At 43.1% G+C, this 16,950-nt stretch overlaps 1 protein-coding gene across 4 annotated transcripts in view; it reads right to left on the reverse strand.

Annotated features, from left to right (window-relative positions):
* TIAM2 (TIAM Rac1 associated GEF 2) overlaps positions 1–15,091 on the reverse strand; it is a 241,044-nt gene extending 225,953 nt beyond the window's left edge. For 3 of the 4 annotated variants that reach the window (XM_032258733.1, XM_032258736.1, XM_032258734.1), the window contains exon 1: positions 14,020–15,090. The gene's annotated coding sequence lies outside the window, so the exon portion shown is untranslated. Of the gene's footprint in view, positions 1–14,019 lie in introns of all 4 variants that reach the window. The other variant, XM_032258743.1, reaches the window with a different exon arrangement.
* Between the last annotated feature and the right edge of the window lie 1,859 nt (positions 15,092–16,950).

Genomic DNA, 16,950 nt, shown 5'->3' on the forward strand with positions numbered 1-16,950 from the left:
ACTCAGCCTCCTGAGTAGCTGGGATTACAGGCACGTGCCACCATGCCCAGCTAATTTTTTGTATTTTTAGTAGAGACGGGATTTCACCATGTTGACCAGGATGGTCTCGATCCCTTGACGTCATGATCCACCCGCCTCGGCCTCCCAAAGTGCTGGGATTACAGGCTTGAGCCACCGCGCCCGGCTAAACACACTTTTTAAAGAAAGAAACCAAGAAGCAAATGACACATTTCAGCACAGGACATTACTGCCCTCCTCCCTTCTTTTACTCGTGCTACGTTCTTTTAACACTCAATTGCTGGATGGCCACTCTGTTTAGGGGATCTTTTAGAGTCTAATTAATAGCTCCCTTAACTTTCCACCTCAAAGGCCTAAATGATGCATAAATATCTATAGACAAGGTTTTTCTTTCTTTGCTTAATCTGCCCAGAAAGATTTACCCAAAAAGGGATCAACAGTTATGAATGAAGCATTAAACACAAACTCCAAGTCTAGGGAAAATTAAAAATTATATATATATATAGACACATTCATGTTTCAAAAAATAAAGAGATATGGCCAGGCACAGTGGCTCACGCCTGTAATCCCAGCACTTTGGAAGGCCAAGACAGGCAGATCACGAGGTCAAGAGATTGAGACTATCTGGCTAACACGGTGAAACCCTGTCCCTACTAAAAATACAAAAAATTAGCCAGGTGTGGTAGTATGTGCCTGTAGTTCCAGCTACTCGGGGAGGCTGAGGCAGGAGAATCACTTGAACCCAGGGGGCAGAGGTTGCAGTCAGCCAAGATCGCACCACTGCACTCCAGCCTGGGCAACAGAGAGCTATCTATGTCAGAGAGAGATCTATCTACTGACTGAGAGAGGTCTATCTATCTCAATAGATAGATAGACAGCCAGGCAGGCAGGCAGGCAGGCAGGAAGGTAGGTAGATAGATAACTAGATAGACAGACAGATAGCTAGCCAGATAGATAGATAAATGATTGATAGATAGATAGATAGATAGATAGATAGATGATGGATGGATAGATAGAAAGATGGATGGATGGATGGATGGATGGATGGACAGATAGACAGACAGCTAGACAGATAGATAGATAGATAGATAGATAGATAGATAGATAGATAGATGATAGATAGATAGATACAAGTTACAGTTTTTGTACCATTATAGTCTTCCAAGGACCACTTACATCAACCCAGCAAGGGCTGTGTGCATGACCCTGTCCCAGAATTAATCACCATCCACCGAGTGATTGTATTAGTGAGAATCAGAATGTTTTCATTAACATACAAGTCTGAAAAGTATAAGAACTTTTAGGCTTTTCCAGAAGCCTCTTCTGGGACTCAATCAGGTTTCATTTTCCTGATTATGGAAAAAAAAGAGGCTAAGTTAAATTCCAAATTGCTTAGACCTGACAGTTTCAATGATGATCAGTACACATACACACAGGGATAAGATGGCGCTTGCAAAACTCCAACATTAGTCTGAGTCTCCTGAACTAACAGAAAAAGGCCAGGTGCAGGGTCTCACACCTGTTCATCCCAGCACTTTGGGAGGCTGAAACGGGAGGATCCTCTGAGGTCAAGAGTTTGAGACCAGCCTGGTCAACACAGCAAAACCCCATTTCTACTAAAAATACAAAAATTAGCTGGTGCAGTGGCACACCCCTGTGGTCCCAGCTACTTGGAGGCTGAGGCAGGAGGATTGCTTGAACCTGAGAGGCGGAAGTGCAGTGAGCCAAGATCATCCATTGCACTCCAATCTGGGCTACAGAGAGAGACCCCATCTCAAAAAATAATAATAGGAAGATACATTTAAGGCCAAGAATAAAAAAAGAGCAAAACTAAACTTACATCACTTGCACATCCATTCAGCAAATAAAGAATCAGTGCATACTATGGATTAAACAAACTACAACAATCAATTCATTCCCTGTAAACCATATTTCTACCTTTTCCTCTTAAACTAGGAAAGCTTCTTTGACCCACATAAGTTTCACTGAAATACAATTTTAAATTTCCTTAAGATTATTAGGGTGCGTTTTGGTTTCTGTTGTTCTTAATAGGGATCCTGTAAATATTAAAAAATATTAATTTATAATCAGCTAATGAAAAATATTTTTCAACTCTATTTTTAAAAACTTCATGATAAACAGCATCTTTCAAAACATTTGCAGCTAACATCATACTTAATGGGTAATGGGTGAAGATTGGATGCACTCTTTTTTTTTTTTCTTTTGAGAGGGAGTCTCCCTCTGTCGCTCAGGCTGGAGGGCAATGGCACGATCTCAGCTCACTGCAACCTCCACCTCCTGGGTTCAAGCAATTCTCCTGCCTCAGCCTCCCGAGTAACTGGGATTACAGGCACCCACCACCTCACTCAGCTAATTTTTTGTATTTTCAGTAGAGATGGGGTTTCACCATCTTGGCCAAGCTGGTCTCTTAACTCCTGACCTCATGATCCACCCGCCTCAGCCTCCCAAAGTGCAAGGATTACATTCAGGATCCCTAATGAACACATTCAGGCATGAGCCACCGCACCTGGCCTGAATGTGTTCTATTAAGACCAGGAACAAGTCAACGTTGTCTTTGAGGTCCCTGCCAATGTGATAAGGCAGGAAAAAGAGGTCCTGCCTAGCCAGGAATCAAACACAGGGCTCTCAGACTCCACAGAACATGCTGTGAATCAGGAGCTCCCTGGAGAGATGCAGCTCTGAGGTGAAAAGGCTTTACTCACTTCTGATGCACTCAGCTGCAGGAGGGTAGCAAACATCTAAATGAACACATCTAGTTGGAGGTTAAACCACTGGGCCTGGCCAGGTGTGGTAGCTCACACCTGTAATCCCAGCACTTTGGGAGACTGAGGCAGGCAGATCATCTAAGGTCAGGAGTTTTAGACCAGCCTGGCCAACACAGTGAAACCCCGTCTCTACTCAAAATACAAAACTTAGCCAGATGTGGTAGTGTGTGCCTGTAGTCCCAGCTATTCGGGAGGCTGAGGCAGGAGAATCACTTGAACCCAGGGGTGGGAGGTTGTAGTGAGCCAAGATTATGCCACTGCACTCCAGCCTGGGCCACAGAGCGAGACTCCGTCAAGAAAGAAAAGAAAAGAAAGCCAAGAGAAAGGAGCTGGCCCAGGAGCCAATGGCAGAAGTTACTTCAAGGAGGGGACAAAAGGCTTCTAGGAAACAGACAGAGTGGCTCTAAAGAAGACGCTGCATGTGAAATATTTCTTGGGCAAACTTTTTTTTCTGAGTATAACTCATACCTGGCACAGCTTCCTTTCTTACCTAAGAAGCTAAACCTTTCTACTCTTAGTTTTATCTTTAAACCTGAGAAACCTGATGTGCTTCTACTCTAAATTTCATAGCCAAAGTGCTATATCAACTACAAGATTAGGGAATTTCGTAAAATAAAACAAACATTGGAGACCACAGATAAAGTTGCTCAGAAGCAAAATAAGACTATGTCTTATATCGGCCAGCCGCGGTGGCTCATGCCTGTAATCCCAGCACTTTGGGAGGCCGAGGCGGGTGGATCACCAGGTCAGGAGTTCGAGACCAGCCTGCCCAAGATGATGAAACCCCGTCTGTACTAAAAATACAAAAATTAGCCGGGTGCTGTGGCAGACGCCTGTAATCCCAGCTGCTTAGGAAGCTAAGTCAGGAGAATTGCTTGACCCAGGAGGCAGAGGTTGCAGTGAGCCAAGATCATGCCACTGCATTCTAGCTGGGGTGACAGAGCAAGACTCTGTCTCAAAAAAAAAAAACAGACTATGTCTTATCTTTTCAACAGTTGCTTTGGGGCGAGAAGCCAGCTCCCTTTTAGGAATTAATGTAACCTAAAACTTAACCATGCTCCTGAGAGATCACACAAGTAGCCTAGTGGTAACCACACCAAAGTCATCTCTTTGGGCTGTATGTAAGTCGGCATGGGCAGGACGGCAGAGGGCCTGGGGCCATCATTGCTGCAGTGATACATATGTTCTTAAAATGGAATCCAGCTGTACTAGCCTTCTCCCAATGGCCAGGAAGGCAATGAGAAGCCCTAGGAACAAATCTAGACCAGTTTGAATTTGACCAGATGTGTTGAAGATACAATCTAAGAGGCGCACAGGCAAGAGCACGAACATGGACAACAGAAAGGAAATGTAAATGAGCTGCGGTCCTAGAATTAACACATAGCTGTTTTCAACTAAAGACAGAAAATATTATGGGAAATGATTCTTTTACATACCCTAAATTTCTTTGGACTGCATACAACACAAATGTTCAGAAGAAGAAAAAAACAGACCAGGTGCAGTGGCTCACACCTGTAATCCCAGCACTTTGGGAGGCCAAGGCGGGTGAACACCTGAGGCCAGGAGTTCAAGACCAGCCTGGGCAACATGGCAAAAACCGTCTCTACTAAAAATACAAAAAATGAGCTGGTCATGGTGGTGGGCACCCATAATCCCAGCTACTTGAGAGACTAAGGCAGGAGAATTGCTTGAACCCGGGAGGTGGAGGTTGCAGTGAGCCAAGATCGCGCCATTGCACTCCAGCCTGGGTGACAGAGCCAGACTCTGTCTCAAAAAAGAAAAAAAAAAACAAAACTCCCTGCAGACTATAGAGGGTTGGAGTGCAGCGGAGATGAAGAACACAAACCCAGCTCATCCTCCAACAATTCCCACTGCATTCTTTTGGCAGTTGCCTTAATTTGCCATTTGATGATGCTTGTGTGGACAGGGAGTTAGTGATTAATGCCATGCATGATGACACAGATTGCTATCAGCATCTTCACGCTTCAAATGTAAGCCCACCGAGTTCTGCGTTCCATGAACCACACTGTGAGTGGCAAGTGGTTTCAGCTTTCCAGACTTTCATTCCTGTTCACGGACAAGCAGGCAGGTTTACACAGGCTGAAGACATGTGTATGCACCCAGAAAAAACACACAGGAACACTGGGGAGAACATTTTGGCAAATGGCTCAGCTTGTTCAAGTAAACATAATTTCCTTTCTCACAGTAGCATAGCCTCTCCACTAAGTCGAACCTTTTTTCCCTCACAGATCTTCCACTGTACAGTCTATAAAGTATATGCCACACTTTGAAAGGTTCTTCTGCTATGCCAAAGCAGTACTTACAGCAACTGTAAATCTCTTACCTTTTGAAGCCCCTAGTCTCACCCGATATATATCTTCAAAATATGAACTAAAATAGCTTTCATAGATACCTCAAATTAAATAGACAATGTGCTCTTTGTTCTCAAGGATTTTCCTTACTTTTGATTCTATCCAAAAGTAAGAAAAGCAAATAAGATAATTGAAAACAATAACCTTACGTTTTAATCTTTAAGCCCATCACATGGAAATATCTCCTAATATATTTAGCTCCTTTCATTTAAATATAAGTTCTGCACTTTGTTTAATCTTAAAAGGCCCGAGACACACACTCTGCGCCCAGGCTGAAGTGCAATGGTGAAGTCTCAGCTCACTGCACCATCAACCTCCCCGGGCTTAGGTGATCCTTCCAACTCAGCCTCTAGAGTAGCTGGGACTATAAGTGTGTGCCACCACACTCGGCTAATTTTTACTATTTTTTGGAGAGATGGAGTTTAGCCATGTTACCCAGGCTGGTCTCAAACTCCTGGGCTCAAGTGATCTGCCCACCTTGGCCTCCCACAGTGCTGGGATTATAGGCATGAGCCACCACTCCCAGCCTCATCTCTTCATTTTCAAAACAAAAACTCTTGCAATTTTGAGACAGCTACTGAAAGATATTCGAGATAAATTATAAAATAACAGCAAAAATTATTTAAAGTATCAGCAACAATGTCTGAGTAATTTAGAAAGATTCACCAGGATTTATATTGATTAATTCTACTATATGCATAACATATACAGAGAAGCACATATGTACTTAGTCTTTTAAAAACAATGAAATTGACAAGAAGTTAATAGGTGTTACACCTTTTTTTTTTTTTTTTTTTTTTTTTTTTGAGACTCACTTTGTTGCTAGGCTGGAGTGCAATGGTGCAATCTCGGCTCACTGCAACCTCCACCTCATTAGTTCAAGTGATTCTTGGGCCTCAGCCTCCCAAGTAGCTAAGATTACAGGCAAGCACCACCACACCTAGCTAAGTTTTGTATTTTTAGTAGAGATGAGGTTTCACCATGTTGGCCAGGATGGTCTCGATCTCCTGATCTCATGATCCACCCACCTCGGCCTCCCAAAGTGCTGGGATTACAGGTGTGAGCCACTGTGCCTGGCAGCTAATTTAACATGGAGAAGTATTTATGACCATGCATGTTCATATTGAAATTTTCAGCATACTGTCAAAGGGTTAAATACATCAGAAGGCATCTTGTGATACCAATTGCAAAGAATGTCATAAAAAGTCTTAGCCACATACAACAAAGAGAACAGCAGTCAAGGAGGGCAAAGAGCCTCACATAAACTATGAATGTATTCTCAAATTATGAAATCTTTTGGCACCGTTACTGTGGCAGAGGAATCCTTACCTTTTATTTCCCCAAGTCTTCTAACAAGAGACAGCTGAGATCCTGAAGTAAACACAGGAAGATCACTAAAATGAAAGATTTCATCTCATTGTCTGGAAGGCTATGGAAGCTCCCTGGTTGAGCTCAGGTCCACACTTAACCAAAAAAATTCTACAGTGAAAAGCAGAATCCAAAATATAATTCCATTATTATATGACAGCAGCTTTCCACCAAAATTTACTGGTTAGCATTACTCCACAGAAGCAAGACTGGGAAAGCAGCTAACATTCTTCCACAATCACGTGAGGAATCCAATCAAACCATGGATTGGCCAGCATGCCCCATAGAAAGGAATCCCTAAGCAGACGCCCCTTTAGCAGCGGGGTGAACAATACCAGGAGGCTTGCGGTTTGGATGCAAGATAAAAGCAGAGATCAACAGCTTGTTCCTCCTGACAACCAGACAGGGGCAAATCCCTGGCTATTGCTCCTTCTCCACCTTAATCTCTTCTGGAGATCATAATAACAGACGTGAGCAGCTATCACAAGACTGTTAAAATCAACTTCTTACCAACTGAAGGCAGTTCGGTTTTGTTTTGCTTTGTTTTGTTTTTGAGACGGAGTCTTGCTCCATCGCCAGGCTGGAGTGCAGTGGCACAATCTCAACTCACTGCAACCTTCGCCTCCCGGGTTCAAGTGATCTTCCACCTCAGCCTCCCAAGTAGCTAGGACCACAGATGCGTGCCACCACGCCCAGCTAATTTTTGTATTTTTAGTGAAGACAGGGTTTGACCATGTTGGCCAGGATAGTCTCGATCTGTTGACCTTGTGATCTGATTTTGGACTCCCAAAGTGCTGAGATTACAGGCATGAGCCACCTTGCCCAGCCGGCAGTTCAGTTTTAACAACGTACATCATTTCCTTGTTTTCTAGGAAAAAGGCACTAAGACTGATCACAACTTGGTTGTGAAGTTCTCTTTCCAAGTTGATCAACTCTCCAACTGCATCTGGCCTGCTTCACCCCATAATCTCTCCTGCCTCCCTTTCCTCCCTCCCCAAACTCCGTAATTTCAGAAAGTTATCATCAGGTAACATAAAAATCATTTCAAGCCCACTTGCTTCACCAATGATAACTATGAAATTTGCAAAAAACAAAGGCACAGTGGCTCATGCCTGTAATCCCAGCACTCTGGGAAGCCAAGGTGGGAGGATGGCTTGAGCCCAGCATTCAAGACTAACATGGGCAACATGGTGAGACCTGATCTCTATGAAACATACAAAAATTAGTCAGGCATAGTGGTGCACAACTGTGGTCCCAGTTACTCATGAGGCTGAGGCGGGAGGATGGCTTGTACCTGGGAGGCAGAGGTTGCAAGGAGCAGCAATTGCATCACTGTACTCCACCTGGACAACAGACTAAGACCCTGTCTCAAAACAAACAAACAAACAAACAACACAAACACACAAACACACACAAAGTCCATAGGTTTTATATATGTATATATATATACACACACACACACACACACTCATATATATATATATAGTTCCTGAGTATAGTGAAAGATGGAAAGTTTACCAATTTATTTTATGAACCCTAATGCAATGAGACAAGAAAACAAATGAGGAACAAATATTGTTCCTACTTTTACAGATGATATGACATTTGCTTAGAAAGTCAAAGATAGCTGAAAATTCCAGAATTATTAAGTTAAGAAAGTGTGGGAAGTAGAAAAGTTCCTTTTTAAATTTTCTTTTCTTGTTAAACAATAAGTGTGCTAATAACTTTGTTAAGCCCTATCCTATGTAGCTGTTAAACATGCCATGCTTACAGGCACACAGTACATTCTATGTCCTTGTACTTTAACCAAATATATGTGATGGACGTGCTCACAGGCATGTCCCACCTCTCCACTGCTTTTACCTGTTTAGAAAAGTTTTAAATTGGCTAGGCATGGTGGCTCATGCCTGTAATCCCAGCACTTTGGGAGGCCAAGGCGGGTGGATCACAAGGTCAGGAGTTCAAGATCAGCCTGAACAACATGGTGAAACCCTGTCTCTACTAAAAAAAAAAAAAAAAAAAAAATTCACCAGGCATGATGGCATGCCTGTAATCTCTACTACTCAGGAGGCTGACGCAGGAGAATCACTTGCACATGGAAGATGGAGGTTGCAGTGAGCCAAGATCATGCTCCAGCCTGGGCAACAGAGGGAGACTCCATCTCAAAAAAAAAAAAAAAAAATTTAAGTTATTAGCCAATCAGGTTTTAGTTGAGATTTCGAGGTCTGGCTCCAGCCAACAGAGATCAGACACAGCAGTAATAACAACCCCAAATGCATAAGGGATAAATGTGTCTATTTTCCTTTGTTCATTGTACTCTCATGGCAAGATGGCTAGTGAGAGTACTCTTCCTGCGGTCCAGGAAATAAAAATTGCGTTGCTAAAAGATCTTTTGTCTCAGTGCTAATTTTTCTTTGTAGCACCAAGTATCTATTTCCAACAGTAAGGAAACTGATGATGAATACACAAAATAAGTAAGCTTCTCTCCATTAGTAACAACCAATTAAAAACTAATTGAGCAAGGCAGGGCAAGGTGGCTCACGCTTGTAATCCCAGCACTTTGGGAAGCCGAGTCGGGTGGATCACAAGGTCAGGAGATACAGACCATCCTGGCTAACACTGTGAAACACTGTCTCTATTAAAAATACAAAAATTTAGCCGGGCATGGTAGCACACGCCTGTAGTCCCAACTACTTGGGAGGCTGAGGCAAGAGAATCACTTGAACCCTGGAGGCAGAGGTTGCGGTGAGCCAAGATGGTGCCACTGTACTCCAGCCTGGGTGACAGAGTGAGACTCTGTCTCAAAAAATAATAATAATAATAATTGAGGGAAAAAATCCTGGGCTGGGCACAGTGACTCACATTTGTAATTCTAAAACTTTGGGAGGCCAAAATGGAAGGACTCCTTGAGCTTAGGATTTTGAGACCAGCCTGAGAACAAAGTGAGACCTCATCTTTACAAAAAAAACAAAAAACAAAAAATTATCCAGGTGTGGTGGCACACACCTGTAGTTGCAGCTCCTGCTGATGCAGGAGAATCACTTGAGCCCAAGAAGTTGGGGCTGCAGTGAACCATGCTTGTGCCACTGCACTCCAGATTGGGCGACAGAGCCAGACCCTGTCTCAAGAAAGAAAAATGAATCCTCTATCCCCAGCAAATATTACTAAATAAGAAGAAATTAATAATAATGTGTAATATCTTTTTTTTTTTTTTTTTTGAGACACAGTCTTACTTTGTTGCTCAGGCTGGAGTGCAATGGCACAACCTCGGTTCATTGCAACCTCTACCTCCCGGGTTCAAGCTATTCTCCTGCCTCAGCCTCCCAAGTGGCTGGAACTATAGGCGCACACCATCATGCCCAGCTAATTTTTCTATTTTTAGTAGAGACGAGGTTTCACCATGTTGGCCAGGATGGTCTCGATCTCTTGACCTTGTGATCTGCCCACCTTGGCATCCCAAAGTGCTGGGATTATAGGCATGAGCCACCACACCTGGCCAATATCTATATTTTTTAAAGTATAAAAAATTTACTAAAGGGGACAAAGACCTAGGAAATTCTGAGACAGTCTATGTTGGTTGATAGGAAGATTCAAATCAATGAGAACAATTCTCCTTAAATTACTATACATTTGGTGCAATCCCAAATAGATATAATTTTTTTTTGAGATGGGATCTCACTCTGTTTCCCAGGCTGGAGTGCAGTGGCGCAATCTTGGCTCACTGCAGCCTCCGTCTCCCAGGTTCAAACAATTCTCATGCCTCAGCCTCCCAAGTGACTGGGATTACAGGGGTGAGCCACCACACCAGGCTAATTTCTGTATTTTTAGTAGGTACAGGGTTTCACCATGTTGGCCAGGCTGGTCTCAAATTCCTGACCTCAGGTGATCGCCTGCCTCAGCCTCCCAAAGTGCTGGGATTACAGGCCTGAGCCACTGCACCTGGCCCCATATAGATTTTAAAACAGCATGACAGGCAGATTCTAAAGTTCATCTGGAATACTAACCTTGTGAACAATACTCAGGAAAGAATATATTGAGGAAAAAAGAAAGTAACAAGGAGGTATTTGCCTCATCGGATAGCAAAATCGTTTATACAATCAGTCATTTTAATATTTAATAGTTTGGGTCAGGTGTGGTGGCTCACGCCTGTAATCCCAGCAGTTTGAGAGGCCCAAGCAGGCAGATTACCTGAGGTCAGGAGTTCGAGACCAGCCTGGCCAACATGGTGAAAACCCATCTTTACTAAAAATGGAAAAATTACCTGGGCATGGTGGCACGTGCCTGTAATCCCAGCTACTCAGGAGGCTGAGGCAGGAGAATTGTTTGAACCCAGGAGGCGGAGGTTGCAGTGAGCCGAGATCTCTCCACTGCACTCCAGCCTGGGCAACAGAGTGAGACTCCATCTCAAAAAAAAAAGGTAAAACAAAAATATGTAATAGTTTGCTACTGAGCAGAAATATTCAAAGTCCAAAAATAGATACAAATTATATGGACATGCAGAATATGATAAAGATGGTATTTCTTTTTTTTTCTTTTTTTTTTTTTTTTTTTAAGACGGAGTCTTGCTCTTGTATCCCAGGCTGGAGTGCAATGCCACAATCTCAGCTCACTGCAACCTCCGCCTCTCGGGTTCTAGCAATTCTCCTCCCTCAGCCTCCCAAGTAGCTGGGACTACAGGCACGTGCCACCACATCCGGCTAATTTTTTGTATTAGCAGAGACGTGGTTTCACCGTGTTGGCCAGGCTGGTCTTGAACTCCTGACCTTGTGATCTGCCTGCCTCAGCCTCCCAAAGTGCAGGGATTACAGGCATGAGCCACTGCGCCTGGCAAAAGGTGGCATTTCAAGTAGGTAAAGGAGTGCACTACAACAAATGAACGGTTTTTCTCTTCCCCATTAGTTGCTCCATTACACAGTCTTACCATGTGTAAAATCAGCAGTAGCCCAGTCTCCCCTAACCACATACAAAAGCCAAAAATATATGTGCGCATATTCTAGCTTCTCACCAAGTCCCTAGCCAAAGGTAAGCCCCACTCCAAGCAAACCAGAAGCCTCACCGTATGTTTTAACTTTCAAGTTCTCATGGGAGAGGTGAGCCCCAGCTCCATACTTCCAGAGACTGGCACCAGGGCCAAGGGGCCACCCAGCCTGCCATGTGAGTCATGGATGAGTCAGTCCCTCAACGCCTTCCAGCCCGGACTGGGATGCATGTACCTCGAGCATGCAGCCTCTTTGTTACAAAAACACTTCCAGCCCTCCGCCACTGTTCTGTAGCTGTCTATCCCCTTCAAAACATCATGATAAACCACAGTGAGTTTTGCAAAGAAAATGAACTGCTCAGCATTAAAACAGTTTACCCCCAACAGGAGGGAATAAAAAGTGAGAAACTCAATTCTCTTTGCAAAAAAGGCAATTATTAATGGAAATCTTGGGAAGAACTTGGGGGAAGCATTCAGAAAGAACGCCAAGAACATCTGTATCTGCTGAGGAATCAACAGAGATTTTGATCATTTGAAATTCTGAACAGATCCCTAAGGGGGAATACATTTAGCACTTTATGGTGTGACAGCTTACCCAGGTCTTAAATATTCCTCTCATTAGAAGTTCTTTTTTTTTTTTTAATCTAGTACCTAGCCACAGCTATGCGGCAATTGAAGAAGACAAAGCGGAATGCCTGGATTTGAGCTGCTTTATGTTTCCATATAGAAATCAAGCCTATCATTATCAGAGCTCTGGCTGAGCTGCAAAGTACCTCTGAGCAAGAAAGAACCATTAAAGAAGCCTATTCTATTTGTGAGGTGTAAAGACAGTGGATATTCCATGTTCTGAGACCCCACAACTGCTCAAGGAGGCTTTGCTCAGTAGCAAAGCCTCCCAGCACCTTTTTGAAGCATCCAAATGTTTTCCTTCCCTTCTTTCTTTTCTTTGTGAAGGGGGGTGAGGGAATAAAAGATGCTCACATGTGTTTATGTATAAATATTAAAAACTGATTTTTAACATAATTGGTAAAATTGGCAAGTACTATCCAAACCTCAGCAGTCAGACCCAAGAATTTTCAAGGAAATTAACTTCAACTTTGATGAAAAAAATATTACGATGTATATGAACACACACTAAATAAAAATAACCTCCTCTTTGCTGGCAGCACTTTAGGAGGCTGAGGCGGGCAGATGACTTGAGGTCAGGGGTTCAAGACCAGGCTGGCCAACATAGTGAAACCCCAGCTCTACTAAAAAATAAAAAATTAGCCAGGCGTGGTGCCTGTAATCCCAGCTACTCAGGAGACTGAAACAGAAGAATCACTTGAAACCAGGAGGTGGAGGTTGCAGTGAGCCCAGATCACGCCACTGCACTCCAGCCTGGGTGACAGGGTCAGACTCCGTCTCTAAAAATAAAATTAAAAGCCTGTAATCCCATCACTTTAAAAGTCCAAGGAAGGCGGATCACGAGGTCAAGAGATCGAGACCACCCTGGCCAACATGGTGAAACCTCATCTCTACTAAAAAAAAAAAAAAAAATGCGAAAATTAGCTGGGTGTGGTGGTGTGTGCCTGTAGTCCCAGCTACTCAGGGGGCTGAGGCAGAAAAATTGCTTGAACCCAGGAGGTGGAGGTTGCAGTGAGCCAAGATCGTGCCACTGCACTCCAGCCTGGTGACAGAGCAAGAGTCAAAAAAATAAAAATAACCTCCTCTTTAAATAAACTCAAATAAAACCAGGTTCTATGGAATGCTAAATAATTAAAATGACATTTAACAAATTACAAGCTGAGTGTCTGTTTTCTGGATTTTTCCCTTCTGGATCTGTCACTTCATCTATAGGAGGAGTGCTGACAGGGACAAGTGCCAACACCCAACCACCTGTAAATAAAAGCTGTGATCCTGATTTTGAAACATTTGCATTCCCCGCTCTGTTACTGCAGGACACAAAAGGGAGAAGAAAGTCAGGCGCATTTGCTCAGTAAAATGAAATCCTTTCTTGGCTCTCCTATGATTTCATTTACTTTTTATAGCTTGGCTTTCAAACATAGTAATTGCTTTCTTTTTTCATTTTTTAAAGACATGGATTTATACCACATTTGAGTGTCCCTATATATAGATTTCAGTTTACAATAATAGCAAATTCACAAAATCCCACCCCTGAAGACCTAAATATAACAGCAATTTAGGAAGAGGATCTTCTTCTCCTACAAAGAAAAAATATTAAAGAAGGCAGAGATAACTTACCCATCTGCCACCAAATGGCAATTCCTAAACCCAGCTTTTATGACACTCTCAGAGAAAAAAAAATGCACAATTTCTTCCAGGAAATTTGTTGTCTGAAAGTCCTCTGAATTTTTAAAAATGATGTTGTTTTATTTCTGTGAATGCTTATAATCTCTGATTCATCCATTAGTAATTAAATCTTAGAGTAAGAAAGGCAGTTATTCCAGCCTCTTTCAGTTCTCATAAAGCAGATATAGAATTCATCTTCAATTACCTGTTTCTTACTGAAGAAATGTGGTCGCGAGTACTTTTCCCAGAATCATAAAAGCTGTAGAGACCAGCAAGATGAAGTCGGAAGAGCAAATGCTTTGGAGTCAGACAAGGTCAAAACCCAGCTCAGCCGCTTAATTCCTCGCCCTCTCTAAGCCTGTGTCCTCTGCAGATTGGGAGGGAATCTGTCCAGGAGAGCCACACGCAGAGTATTAAATGAGATGTTAATAAAAGTGTCTGGTACAGCCTCTGATCAACAGGTGCCTACAATGTCAAGAAGATGATGATGTTGCTGATGATGAGAAATACTTTCTCCAACCCCTTCATTTTGCAGGCAAAGAAGAGTGAGGACTGGAGAAATTAATGTACAAACCAACCACCTGCGGCTCAGCAAGTGGCTTACAGAGTGCACGATTTAAGTTTCAGTTAGGATGTCTACATACGATGAACAAAAGCACAAAAATATTCAAGTTCACAAGGGGCTCCGCCTCCAAGGAAGGTTGGCTAAATCTCATTACTGCTGACCTTTCCCCGCAAGAGAAGAGCGCCAGAGGTTAATGGGTAAAATCTGCCTTTATCCAACTGCAAATAACTCATCATCGCTTGGTTACTTGCAGCTGGTTCCAGGCCAGGATGCTTACCCAACCCATCAGGGCTGCAAAACCAAGAACACACACACAGACGCGGCACAATTCTGCTGGGCACTCGATCCCATCCCATTCACAGAACGCATAAACTGAGAAGCAGCTGAAGAGACCAGGGTTTGATATGGAAAGACAAACTGTTGCTAAACTGCAAAGTTTAATAAGAATGCTCTTTGCCCCGAATCACAAAGGTTTCTCCCATTGACCCATCAGCAACCGCCCTCACAGCAGAGTTTTGTCTGTCTAGAGTTAACTTCATGCTGAGACTTGGCTTAAAGGGACCCAGGTGCCAGGTACCTGCAGCTTCTAGAGCAGAGATTCCCGCCTGGCTCAGATTTCCTTAAAAGTCAATTTCCTGAAGTGGCTGTAAGTAAATCCAAGTCAAATTCAGATATCTTGAACAAAGAGGAAAGGATTGCAGATTTCAAAATGAAATAAACTCATTTGCCAAGAAAAAAAAATGAAATAAATTCATTTGCCAAAACTTAAAAAAAAAAAAAACCACAAAAAAAAAAAATGGGTCCCTCCTTCCCCCCCAGTGCCCTCCTGCGTAAAAAAAAAAAAAAAAAAAAAAAAAAAAACACTCCTACAAAAACAGAAGCCGGAAAGGAGAAACCTAAGATGGTTAAAAAAAGGAATTCACTTTATCCACATCCATGGCTGCCAAGCCCAGCACTCTGACACAAGCAAGCCCTTGAAATGCTTTACTAAGAAACCATCGTTAGCCCTCATACCCACTAACTTGAACCTGTATTTAAATAGCAACCATACTGTAACTTCAGTAAGCTTTAACTTCTCATAACTCAAGGGACTTGTCAACAGTAAGCAATGCATTGCTTCTGCTTGGTGGCCACAGGCAACATTCACTTCAAGGTGACAGTTGAACTAACACAACTCAGGCCCCCAGTTGCTTGTGAGTTTCTCCTTAGCATTAAATACGTTGTCAGAGATGAGCTCTTCAAGAATCAGACAGACAGGTTTGGGCACAGTAGGACATGCCTGTGACTCCAGCACCTTGTGAGGCTGAGGCAGATGGATCCCCTGGGGTCAGGAGTTCAAGACCACCTTGGCCAACATGGTGAAACCTCGTCCCTACTAAAAATACAAAAATTAGCCAGGCATGGTGGTGCATGCCTATAGTCCCAGCTACTCTTCCCCTCTTTTCTCATTTGTATTAACATTTTCTTCTCAAATGATTTTATAGAAAACTATGAAGTTTTGAGAGCCTTCAGGACAAGTGAGTTCATTTTCCTACTCTCCTTTGGACTGAAAACAGAGGTGGGAAGTAAAAAGCAAATCATTTAACACCAAGTATGACGCTGCAGAAGCTGCTAGGTGGTGATGAGACGGCGAGGTAAACAACACGAAGCAGCTTTGGGAAAGCGGCAGCAAGAGGCAGGAGGCCAGGACAGGGCCTTCATCAGAACCATCTTTGTAAACTCCTGCACCTCACACAGCACTGGGTGTAGAGTAAAGAAAGAAATACATGACCAGCCTACATCGTACACGCAACAGGGAAAGCAGGAGACTCGAGTTTTAGTTCTGCCTTTGACAGTAACAAGCTAGGTGGTCAAGTCACTTAACCTACCAGGAATTAAGTTTCCTTATCTGTTTAAATAAGGCGACTGAGTAGATGGTCTCAAAAAACCCTTGCACTTTGTAGAGGTGTAGAAACTGGAACCCTTGAGCGCTGTTGATTGGAATGTAAAATGGTGCAGGGGCTGTGAAAAACAATATAGTGGTTTTTCAAAGAATTAAAAATAGAATTCTGGCCAGGTGCGGTGGCTCGAGCCTGTAATCCCAGCACTTTGGGAGTCTGAGGCAGGCAGATCACCTGAGGTCAGGAGTTCGAGACCAGCCTGGCCAACATGGTGAAACCCCTTCCCTACTAAAACTCAGCTAGGCATGGGGGCAGGCATCTGTAATCCCAGCTACTCAGGAGGCTGAGGCAGGAGAATCGATTTAACCCAAGAGGCAGAGGTTGCAGTAAGCCAAGAGCATGCCATTGCACTCCAGCCTGGGCAACAAGAGTGAAGCTCCATCTCAAAAAAAGAAAACAAGAAAGAAAAAAAATTGAATTCTACTTCTCAGTTTATACCCCCAAAGACTTGAAAGCAGGGTCTTGAAGAGATATTTGTACAACCATGTTCATAGTTACCATATTCACAGTAGCCAAAAAGTGGAAAAACCCAAATGTCTGTGGACCAATGGGCAGACAAACAAAAGACATACAGAGACAAGGGAATACTATTTCGCTTTAAAAAGGAAGGACATTCTGATACATGCTACAA

The sequence above is a fragment of the Sapajus apella genome, unplaced genomic scaffold, assembly GCF_009761245.1.
Source record: "Sapajus apella isolate SASKATOON/1434 unplaced genomic scaffold, GSC_monkey_1.0 scaffold105, whole genome shotgun sequence".
NCBI classification, from domain to species: Eukaryota; Metazoa; Chordata; class Mammalia; order Primates; family Cebidae; genus Sapajus; species Sapajus apella.